This window comes from Labeo rohita, chromosome 1 (assembly GCF_022985175.1).
Source record: "Labeo rohita strain BAU-BD-2019 chromosome 1, IGBB_LRoh.1.0, whole genome shotgun sequence".
NCBI classification, from domain to species: Eukaryota; Metazoa; Chordata; class Actinopteri; order Cypriniformes; family Cyprinidae; genus Labeo; species Labeo rohita.
Genome location: NC_066869.1, coordinates 920,726 through 932,187, shown reverse-complemented (window position 1 = coordinate 932,187; position 11,462 = coordinate 920,726). Strand labels below are relative to the sequence as shown.

The following is an 11,462-nucleotide window of genomic DNA, read 5'->3' as shown; positions in this document are numbered from 1 at the left end:
ATCAGTTTTCTCCATTTCTCTCTATCATTTAATCTAACACAGAGACACTGAGGAATCATAATCAACCCCAAATCCAGCATAGAGGGGTTCAGTGAATGTGGTGTTGTATGTATATATGTGTGTGTGAGTGTGTGTGTGTGTGTTAGAGACGCTGTAGAAGGACAGAGAGCCGGACGACACGTCCACATACACTGCTACTCTATCAGAGGATGAACAGTCAGCATCTATTTCAGTTCTGTTATTACAGTGACAGACAGTAAATCTGTTATTAAAGCAGTGCAGATTCCAGGATTGGTCATTGGATCCAAACCAACAGTCACTCCTTGGTTTCTTGCTGTTTCCTTTATATGACACTGACATATAAGCATTAATTCCGCTCCATTCAGCCTCCCAGTAACAGCGTCCAGTCAGACTCTCAACACACAGAACCTGAGGAGCATCATCAAATCTCTCTGGATGATCAGGATACGGCTGATGATCTTCCACATGTGTGATCTTCCTGTTGTCATCAGACAGAATAAGGTGAGTACTTGCTGTGTTTGGATCCAGTGTGAGATCACAGGCATCTGAACACAAGAAGAGAGAAACATCAGGAACAACACAACAGTGAAGATGTGTGTCTGTGTGTTGTTTTACAACTTTGACTAGATTTGCAAAGTCCAAAATGTTCTCACTATTCACAAATGTGCTCAGTTTTATAATGAAGGCTGCTGAACAGCCAGTCCTAGACTTCTAGAGCCCAAACAAAACTCTGTGGAAAACCCCTGTCAGGCCTAAAACTGTGCAGACAAGTCAATATTTCAAAGTAGGGGTGGGAGAAAAAAAACTATTCTCTCATGCATCGCAATTCTCTCTTCAATGATTCTAAATCGACTCTGAACTTGTTTTTTTCCCCTGCATGTGGCACGTTTGCGCGCTAGAGATGTGGCCTGTAGTGTGATGATGTAGCTGGATCAGATCCAATACATATCGGATGTCTGATGCACATGTGTGGTATTGAGGCTGTCATTGAAGCTAGTATTTAATGTAAATTAAACTGTATTTACGAGATATAGGTGTGTTTCATAGGTTTACACAAATAATATTATACTGTGATTTTAAACTAGCAAGTGTATTCAAACTTTATTTAAGCAACGATGGCGTAGTTATCAATGAAAGAGTTTTAGGATGTAAGTTTATTTTTTATTCGTTGGTTTCATTTTGGAGATAAAAATCTGCTAATTACAATTTTTTTGTTCTTAATGAAAAAAAATGGGGTGTCATTTTTCCTCTGATAGTCTTACAGTTCTGTCAATAATTTGTTCATGAATCAAATATTATTTTTCATTCTCACTCTCTGTGTCGTGACAGAGTGTATGCTTTCCACAGTCGGTGTGAAAGCCGTTAGACACATGCACATTGCTTCAGGGTGTGTGCTTCCACCCGCCGTGTTTTAGTTTAGATATGCTTTCATTAATGCCGTTCAGAATGCAGTACTATTGGACGCACAAAACTCGTGCACTGACAGACTTTCGTGTGCACTTTGTGTTTGTTGTCCTAAAGATCAACTGCAGTTGTGGTTAAATGCACTTCCATTTTTGAATACTTTTTTATGAAATTGATCTTCACACATTTAATTATGTTTTCAGAGAAGGACAAAACATCTGATATATCGAAATACATCTGTGCATTAGTCTGAATGCAGTCTGCTATGATCTCATCAGTAATAATCAAACAGCAATAATGTTGAAAAAAAAAAACCCATAACTATTGTCTGAAAACTTTCGGATACTTAAAGAACACTTATTTTAAATAAGTGATTGTTTTAAAAAGTAGCCTGTTTATATAATAAAAAAATAAAATTTGCACAAAATAAATTTGATATAAAATTTACATGAAAAAGTAGCCATGTGCAGTAATATTGAAAGCTGAGAATGTGACGCATACCGAGTTAATAATGAATTGAATTGAATCATAAAACCAGTGAAGATTCACACCCCTACTTTTAAGATGACAGTACTGAGATTCCAACTATAAACAAAAAGCAAAGAAACTGCAATTTTGGTTAAAATGTAAGATGTTGTAAAGATGTATTTGCACAGCAGAAGAATTAACTGGGAAAAAAATGTAGATCAAGAATCATTTTGGAATCGGATCGGATTGTGAAGTGCCTGAAGATTCCCACCCCTACTTCAAAGTTAAAGTAAGGATAGCAGAATTTCTGCAGTAGCGGCTTGGTTCAGTTCCCACTGACAGATGGTGAAGGGGTTGCTGGTGGTTTCACACCTAATTCTTAACCTTCATTTTTACAGTTTTTCTCCATTGCTAACACACAATTAATGAAACAGTTAACCATTTTTGCACAACCGTAAACACAATTTCAAAACTACACACCAGCTTGTACAAACTTCAGACTTCTAGGTCCAAATCAAATATTTGTCAAAAATGTATTCTTATTTATCAGAATCTAAACTTTGGCCTCAGACAAGACACAAACCTGTCAAACACACAGTAGCACTTCACTGCTTAGTGAGATCAATTCAAAATACTGTTGCAAAATCCTTTTGGGAATTATTACACTACTGTAAAGTGATCATACAGTAGATGAAAAGCACTAGAAAAGATTCACATAATTAAAAATGGCTCAAATAAAGAATTGAATATGAACAATAAACAAACACAGCATCCTCTGTCTCTGCTTTGTATTTAATCAGGAACAAATGTCCTTTAACTCTTTCCCCCTTTTGTCTTTTTCCTTTCTCTTGTGTTTCTCTTTATCTCCCACCACTAGGATTCATTTTTCAAAGTATATAAACACCTGTGATGCTATCCTGAGATTCTGCCTGGTGTATCATCAGTTTTGGAACTTAATGTTTACGTGTGGTTAAATGGGTGCTATTTGAGTTTATTTTGTGATGCTTGAGTTAATTATATTGTGTACGTGTGTTTTCTAAATGAACTTGGTTAAACCTGTGCAAAATTATTAATTTTTGTGTGTGTAGAGCTTTGCAGAAAAGATTAAGCCAACTGGAATGTGTGTGAAAATAGGTGAAATGTGTTAAAAGTTTTGAGAAATATGTCTTTTTTGAAAACTAAATGAATAGTTTGGAAAATTGGGCCAAATGAATCAGTGATGGTGTGTTAGCAATCGAGAAAAAAAAAATGAAGAAAAAAATTACAGTTAATGTGTCTTTTCTTCTGTGAGTGTGTGTGTGTGTGTTATGTAGTTTGAGGACATAAATTTGTATAAATACATGGGTATTACAACAGTGTCACTTTTCATCAAAAGGCTTATAAATCATTCAGAATTATTATTATTATTATTATTATTTTTGAAAATCTAAAAAATGCACAAAGTTTTCTGTGAGGGGTAGGTTTAGGTGTAGGGTTGGTGTAGGGTGATAAAAGATGCAGTTTGTATAGTATAAAAACCACTACGCCTATGGAGAGTCCCCATAAACCAAAAAAACCAATGTGTGCGTGTTTGTAGACCTACACTTTCGTAGTCCTGCTGTCATCACCATCTCTCCTCCATGATCCACACTATAAACACACAAACACACATTACTGCAGATCTGCATCATTCACACATAGATCACTGTATTACACTGCCCAAACATACTTGAGTTTCTCCAGTTTATAGTTTGGATCCTCCAGTTTGTGTTTGAGCAGCTGGACTCCTGATTGTCCTGGGTGATTGTAGCTCAGATCCAGCTCTCTCAGGTGTGAGGGGTTTGAACTCAGAGCTGAAGACAAATAACCACAGCCTTCCTCTGTCACCATACAGCCAGACAACCTACAGAAACACATCAACAATCACATCATCTACAAATGGAGAGGTCATCTACAGACACACATCAACTTTGTGATCGGCTTACTGTAAATGATATCTTATATGTTCCTAATATCTCAGTATCTGCAGCTGACAGTTTGGACTCTTCAGTCCATGGGAAATAATTATCACACCAGAGTCCTGCAGGCCATTGTTACTCAGATCCAGCTCTCTCAAGACACAGTTTGAGGATTGTAGAGCTGATGACAAACTCTCACAACATCGAGCAGTGAGATTACCACCAGCAAGACTGAAAGAGAGCAAAAGACACACATTAACAGTCACATCATCTACAGACACACATCAACTTGCTAACAGCTGATTGTAAATGATCGTGGTCCAATTCTTGCCATTAACAAACCATTAACTATGACTTTTGAATCAGAATCAGAAATAGCTTTATTCGCCAGGTGTGCGCAAACACACAACAAATTTGCTGTGGTTTTTCAAGGTGCTCCTGGTACATACATACATGCATGCATACATACATACATATCTGACATGAGAACACAAAAAAACATTTAAATAAAAACTTAAATAATAATGTGTATGAATCTGGAACAGAAGATTTATGTACAGGTTTGTGCATTATTTACTCTATATACAGCTGTATAAATAAGAGATGTGCATATGTATTTACATAATAATACTAAAGAAAGAGGCAATAATTAGAGATGGAGAAAAAATACAGAAATTAATTGTACAACACAGGTAATGAATCATGTTTTAGCGGTTTAAGCTGGAGATAGCATTTGGGAAAAAACTGTTTTTATGCCTAGATGTTCTAGTGCTCAGGGATATGCAGTGTCTGCCTGAGGGGAGAAGTGCAAACAGGTTGTATCCGGGGTGAGAGGGGTCGTTGATGATGTTTACTGCATGTTTCTTCACTCTGGAGTTGTACAAGTCCTGAAGGTTGGGCAGGTGCACACCAATGATCCTTACTGCTGTCCTAACAGTCCATTGCAGTCTTCTTATATCTAATTTGCCGGCTGCCCCAAACCAGACATTTATAGAAGAGCACAGAACTGACTCAATGACAGCTGAATAAAATGTCATCAGTTCCTGTGGTAGATTGATCTTTTTCAGTTGACGAAGGAAGTACAACCTTTGCTGGCCTTTTTTCACAATGGAGTCAATGTGAATGTCCCACTTCAGGTCCTGGGAGACGTTAGTTCCTAGGAACTTGAATGAGTCCACTGCAGCCACAGTGCTGTTCATGATGGTGAGAGGGGTGAGTGCAGGGGGGGGTTTCTCTGGAAGTCCACCGTCATCTCTACAGTTTTGAGCGTGTTGAGCTCCAGGTTGTTGTGACTGCACCAGACAGACAGCTGCTTAATCTCCTGTCTGTAAGCGGATTCGTCGCCATCCTGGATGAGACAGATGATTGTAGTGTCATCTGCACACTTCAGAAGTTTGACAGAGGGGTCTTAAGAGGTGCAGTCATTTGTGTAGAGGGAGAAGAGCAGTGGGGAGAGAACGCAGCCCTGGGGAGCTCCAGTGGTGATGGTGCAGGTGCCGGATGCGAGTTTTCCCAGCCTCACTAGCTGCTGCCTGTCTGTCAGGAAGCTGGTGATCCACTGACAGATGGAGGTGGGTACAGAGAGATGTGACAGTTTATTCTGAAGGATATCTGGAATGATGGTGTTGAAAGCAGAGCTGAAGTCCACAAACAAGATCCTTGCATAGGTCCCTGGTTTAACTAGATGTAGAAGGATGTAGTGCAATCCCATATTGTAGTGCATCCACAGACCTGTTTGCTCGGTAAGCAAACTGCAGAGGGTCCAGCAAGGGTCCAGTAATGTCCTTCAAGTAGGCCAACACCAGTCTCTCAAATGACTTCATGACCACAGATGTTAAAGCAACAGGTCTGTAGTCATTAAGTCCTGTGATTTTTGGTTTCTTGGGTACAGGGATGATGGTGGAACATTTGAAGCAGGCTGGGACTATACACAACTCTAGGGATCTGTTGAAGATCAATGTGAAGATGGATAATAGCTGGACAGCACAGGCTTTAAGGCAGGCTGGGGAGACACCATCTGGGCCTTTGGCTTTCCTTATCTTCTGCTTCCTGAAGACTTTGCAAACATCACCTTCACAGATCTTAAGGGCAGGCTAAGAAACAGTAGGGGGAAAGGAGGTGGAGGGTGTTGATGGCTGTGTTATGGGACAGTCAGGGTGGGTGTAGGGTGTCAGACCAGTCTTTTGTTTTTCAAAAAAACCTGCAGTAAAACTCATTCAGGTCATCAGCCAGTTGTTGATTGGTCTCAGTGCTGGGGGTTGGGCTCTTGTAGCTGGTGATGGCTTTCAGATGGCTTGCCTCAACAAACTACTAATTTGCTGCTTATTAGTAGATAGTAAGGTAGTTTACTGTGGGTATTGTGTAGGATTAGGGATGTACAATATGGTAATGCAGAATATGTGCTTTATAAGTACTAATAAATAGCCAATATGTTATGAATAGGCATGCTAATAAGCAACTAGTTAATAGTAAAAATTGTTCTCAATACTAAAGTGTTGCCATGATCTCTTATATGTTCTTAATACCTCAGTATCTTCAGCTGACAGTTTGAACTCTTCAGTCCATCAGAGATCAGCTTCACACCTGAATCCTGCAGGCCATTGTTACTCAGATCCAGCTCTCTCAGGACACAGTTTGAGGATTGTAGAGCTGATGACAAACTGTCACAACACTGAGCAGTGAGATTACAGCCAACAAGACTGAAAAAGAGCAGAACACACATCAACAGTCAGATTATCTACAGACACACATTAACATTGTGAGTGTAAATCATCTTTTATATGTTCTTAATACCTCAGTATCTCCAGCTGACAGTTTGGACTCTTCAGTCCACCAGAGAGCAGCTTCACTCCCGAATGCAGGTCATTATTACTCATATCCAGCACTTTCAAGACACAGTTTGAGGACTGTAGAGCTGATGACACCATTTTAAAATGCTGATCTGAGAGATCACAGCCAGAGAATCTAGAAGAGATGACATAAAATTTAAGAAATAACAAAACAATAAAGACATGCACAGAGGGTTGCCAGTTTTTCCTCAGTGAATGGAGAATAACATGAACAGAACATGTAATCACAATAAGATAAGATCCAGAGGGTGCAATAATCTGATAATTTTATCATTCAGATTTATTCATATCTGAGATCCATATTGAGCTCCTAACTGTATTTCAGTTAATGACTATTTAAAATTTTGCAAAATGTAGCAAATTTAATTTTTTTAATTAATTACTGTTAAATTGTTAATTTCATAAATCAGGTGTTCTTAACACTGGCCCACAAGATCCATTTTCCTGTAGAGTTTAGCTCAAACCTGTAAAGCCTGTAACTTTCTAGTGAACTTGATGAACTTGTTCAGGTGTGTTTGATTAGGACTGCAGCTGAAATCTGCAGGAAAATGGATCACGTGGGCCAGAGTTGAGCACCCCTGTCATAGAGAGCTCTCTGACCCTACATAAACAGCAAAGGTGCTATCACAGTCAATGCCTAGAAAGATACCAAGAATATCGACAAAACAGTCCATGTGACATCAGTGGTTTAACCGTAATTTTATTAAGCCAAAAGAATACTTCTTAGATATTAAATATAGATAGACTATTTTAGTTATGTCCTTACTACGTTTCTGTACCTTGATCATGGTAGCAACTTCATTTACATTAAGGGTGGTAAACTAACTGTATAAAAGCTTTGATCTTAGGATGTTTGGGGTTCATTCCCACTTTGTTGAATCCAAGGTATTACATGTACTTTGTTACTGCTATGCTGCAATAAACATCTTCACTGAGATCTTCAACATCTTCATAATTTTAACCAAACCCTCTAACATTCGGTCACACTGCTGGAGAATGTGTGTTACTCAGTGTAAAATGGAAATGCTCAGTCTAAAAGAAGAAGAATTATGGTTAGGATCAAATCGGTTAGGGTTTTAAAACTCTCGTAGTGTGAGCCTGGCATTATTGTGAATATAATTCATCAGTTTTGGACACTGCAAAGCTAAACTGTACCTTATTTCTGCATTTGGAAACTAATGTTGCGAATGAGGGGTTTTTGTAGTCACTGCAAAAGTCATTTTCACAAAAGGCTAACATGCAAATTGACATCTTTTATTTGTGACACTAAAATTAGATCACAGTGCTGACAGAGTAAATGTGTCATCAATTCTCTCATTTAGTAACATTTATTTTAAAGGTGTCAGATTCATTATTAAATATGATACTTTAGTTGATGATTAAACACTCACAGGGCTTTTCTGCAGTTGATCACAGCTGGTATCAGTCTTCTTCTCCCCTCATATGATGGGTTATATTTCTGAATATCCAGCTCATCCAGCAACTCATCTGACATCTGAATCATGTAGGCGATTGTTGAGCAGTGAGCAGGAGAGAGTTTCTTCTCTGAGTGTTTGTCTGATTTTACAAACTCCTGAATCTCTCTGGACAGAGTCTGATCTTTCACTTCCAGCAGACAGAGGAACAGATTGATGGATCTTTCAGTGGAAAGATTATAATTTCCTTTGATCCTCTCTTTAATGTACTGTGTGATTTCTCTAATGCTCTCTGAGCTGTTCTCTGTGTGTGTCAGTAGATCCTGTAAGAGTCTCTGATTGGACTCCAGTGAGACGCCCAGCAGGAACCACAGGAACAGATCCAGGGGACCATTGACAGTGTAACTGGCTTTATATACTGCTGACCTTAGTAGATCATACAGAGAGTCATTATCAAAACCATAAAACCTGAATTCATGCAGTGGCTCCTTGTTCTTCATTAAATAGCAGTAAAACAGATAGAAAGCAGCAAGAAACTCCTGAATGCTCAGATGGATGAAGCTGTAGACTTTCCTCTGATAAATCACAGATTCCTCCTTAAAAATCCCAGAATACACGGAGGCGTCTGTGACATCTATGCTGCTCTCAATCAGGTCCTCCTTATAAAACATTACATTGCCCTTCATCAGCTGATTGAAAGCCACTTCAGCAAGTTTCACAATCACTTCTCTGTTGAACTGCAGGAGTTTCTCTGGATCTCTTTCTTCATACTTCTGATTCCTCATGTTGATCTGAACCAGCAGGAAGTGGATGTACATTTCAGTCAGAGTTTGAGGGATTTCTGCACTCAGATCTTCTTTCAGGAGCTTCTGAAGCACAGTGGATGAGATCCAGCAGAAGACAGGGATGTGGCACATGATGTGGAGGCTTCTTGCTCTTCTGATGTGTGAGATGATTCTGCTGACTTGATGCTGGTCACTGATTCTCTTCCTGAAATATTCCTCCTTCTGAGACTCATTGAATCCCTGAATTTCTGTCAGACGGTTGATGTATTTGGAGGGGATCTGATTGGCTGCTGCTGGTCTGGAGGTGATCCAGATGAGAGCAGAGGGAAGCATCTCTCCTTTCATGAGGTCTGACATCAACACACCCACTGATGAAGTCTCAGTCACATCACAAACTTTCTGATCATCTGAAAACATCAGTGTGATTCTGCTTTCATCCAGACCATCAAAGATGAACACAACTTTACACTCCTCATAAATCTTTGAGTCCAGATCTTGAAGTTCAGGATGAAAGTCCAGCAGAAGTCTGTGAAGACTGTACAGATGATCTCGGATCAAGTTCAGCTCTCGAAATGGAAGCACAAACATGAAATCTACATCTTGATTGTCTTTTCCCTCGGTCCAGTCCAGAATGAACTTCTGCACAGAGACGGTTTTTCCGATTCCAGCGATGCCTTTAGTAAGAACAGTCTTGATTTGGTGTTTCTCCTCACATCCTGGTTCAAGTGAGGATTTAAAGATGTCATTGCAGTAGATTGGAGTGTCTTGTGAGTGTTTTGTTCTGTTTGTTTTCTCCATCTGTAAAACCTCATGTTTTTCATTCACTCCTTCACTCTCTCCCTCTATGATGTAGAGCTGTGTGTAGATCCTGTTCAGGAGGGTTTCATTCTCTTGAAGTTTAATTTCCTCAAATAATCTCTCATACTTGATCTTTATGCTGGTTTTGTGCTGCTCTTTGACTCTCTGTAGTTCATCATTCACTGGTTGAGGAGAATACTGGTCTCCAGTTTGATCATCTCTATATACATTAACACATACTGTACATTAAATCTAAATCAATGCAATCTTGTAAATCTTATATTTTTTATAAAATTCATGCGTTTAATTTCAGTTTAACACTTTTTAATAATTTTGCTTTTACTTCTGTCTGCAGTATAATTTATTTTAAATAGGATTGAAACATTTAATTGATTAAAAAAAAAACAATAAAAATAAATAAAGATGAAAGTGATTATTGATCAGTCGTGTCTGATAGCTGAGTGCACAGAAACCAACTTACATTTAACAGTTATATAGTTAACTGTAAATGTTGGAAAGGATTTCCAACATTAGCATATTTCTATTTTGCATAACCTGACATGAACAAGGGCTGATGCATAAATAAAACGAAATTAAAGTCTAAAAAAAAAAAATTAAATTAAATTAAAGTCTAAAGAAGTCACACATTTTGCTAATAATATCAGAATAGAAATTAAGTGTAGGTTAAAAGTTGTACATTTAACACAAGTAGTCCTATTTTTATACAGGCATGAATACTGCTGGAAAAGCCTATTCATGTAATAATGCCTCGTGATTTTATTATCATATTGAATTTATTTCAACTTTTGCTTTAAAATGGTAAGCAGTAATTGTCATTTTGTTTAGAATGTAATGTTTGTATTTTAATGTTTTTATGCACACAATGTACGACACAGCCATTTGTTTTCAGGGACTGTATGTTACACATTGTTTGAAGGACAACATTGAGCAGAATGTGGAACAACATTTTCATTTTTAAATAGTGAATTAAAATTAAATGTTACTAAAAATACATCTTTAATATTTCATATTAATTTTTTTCATAGAATTTACTGAAAATAAAAATCAGCAAATTAATAAATTATCAAAATAATCTTTAGTTGCAGCCCTATTACAATTCTCATCTCACTGTGTGAATTCAGTGTGTTTTTGACTCCTAAAAAATAGTTAATTCCTGTTCAGTATCCACATTTATCCTCACTCAGGGTCAGAGGTCACTGGTTCATCAATGAATTTAGGAGGAAGAGGCATGGATCTGTCACTCTTCAGAGACACACAGCTGGGTTCAGGAGATGAAGATCTCTCACTGCTCTCTCTGTTCTCCATAATGACAAACTGACTTCACACCTGCATATGGAAAACGAAAAAAACACAATTCTTAACACCACACACACACACAATGACATGCTCAAGTATTCTGTGCTTCAGGCTGAGCTGCAGCAGTTTGTGGAGGACTATTTTCTTCTGAATCATAAAGTGATGGTTTACTGACTGCAGTGAAGAAGATGTGGAGTGATCCTCATGATCACGGTCAGTATCTGATCTCACTGATGCTCTCATGACTTACTGAATATATTTCACTTCAGCAGCAGGAGAAAAGCATGAATCTGTTCAGAGCTTGATGTGTTTCTGCTGCTGTAACGTGACGACACTGACAGATTCACTGTGACAGCAGCACATATCCAACTCACTGATCATGATATTTGATCACTCTAGAAATTGCTGGGTTAAATACAACACATAGACAAAAACAGCAACTTGCTTTCACCCAATGGTTGGGTTAAA

The 11,462-nt window shown here is 38.2% G+C and overlaps 1 pseudogene; it reads right to left on the bottom strand.

Moving 5' to 3' along the window:
- Positions 1 to 24: 24 nt before the first annotated feature.
- LOC127160350 (NACHT, LRR and PYD domains-containing protein 12-like) lies at positions 25 to 10,239 on the bottom strand (annotated as a pseudogene).
- Positions 10,240 to 11,462: the final 1,223 nt, after the last annotated feature.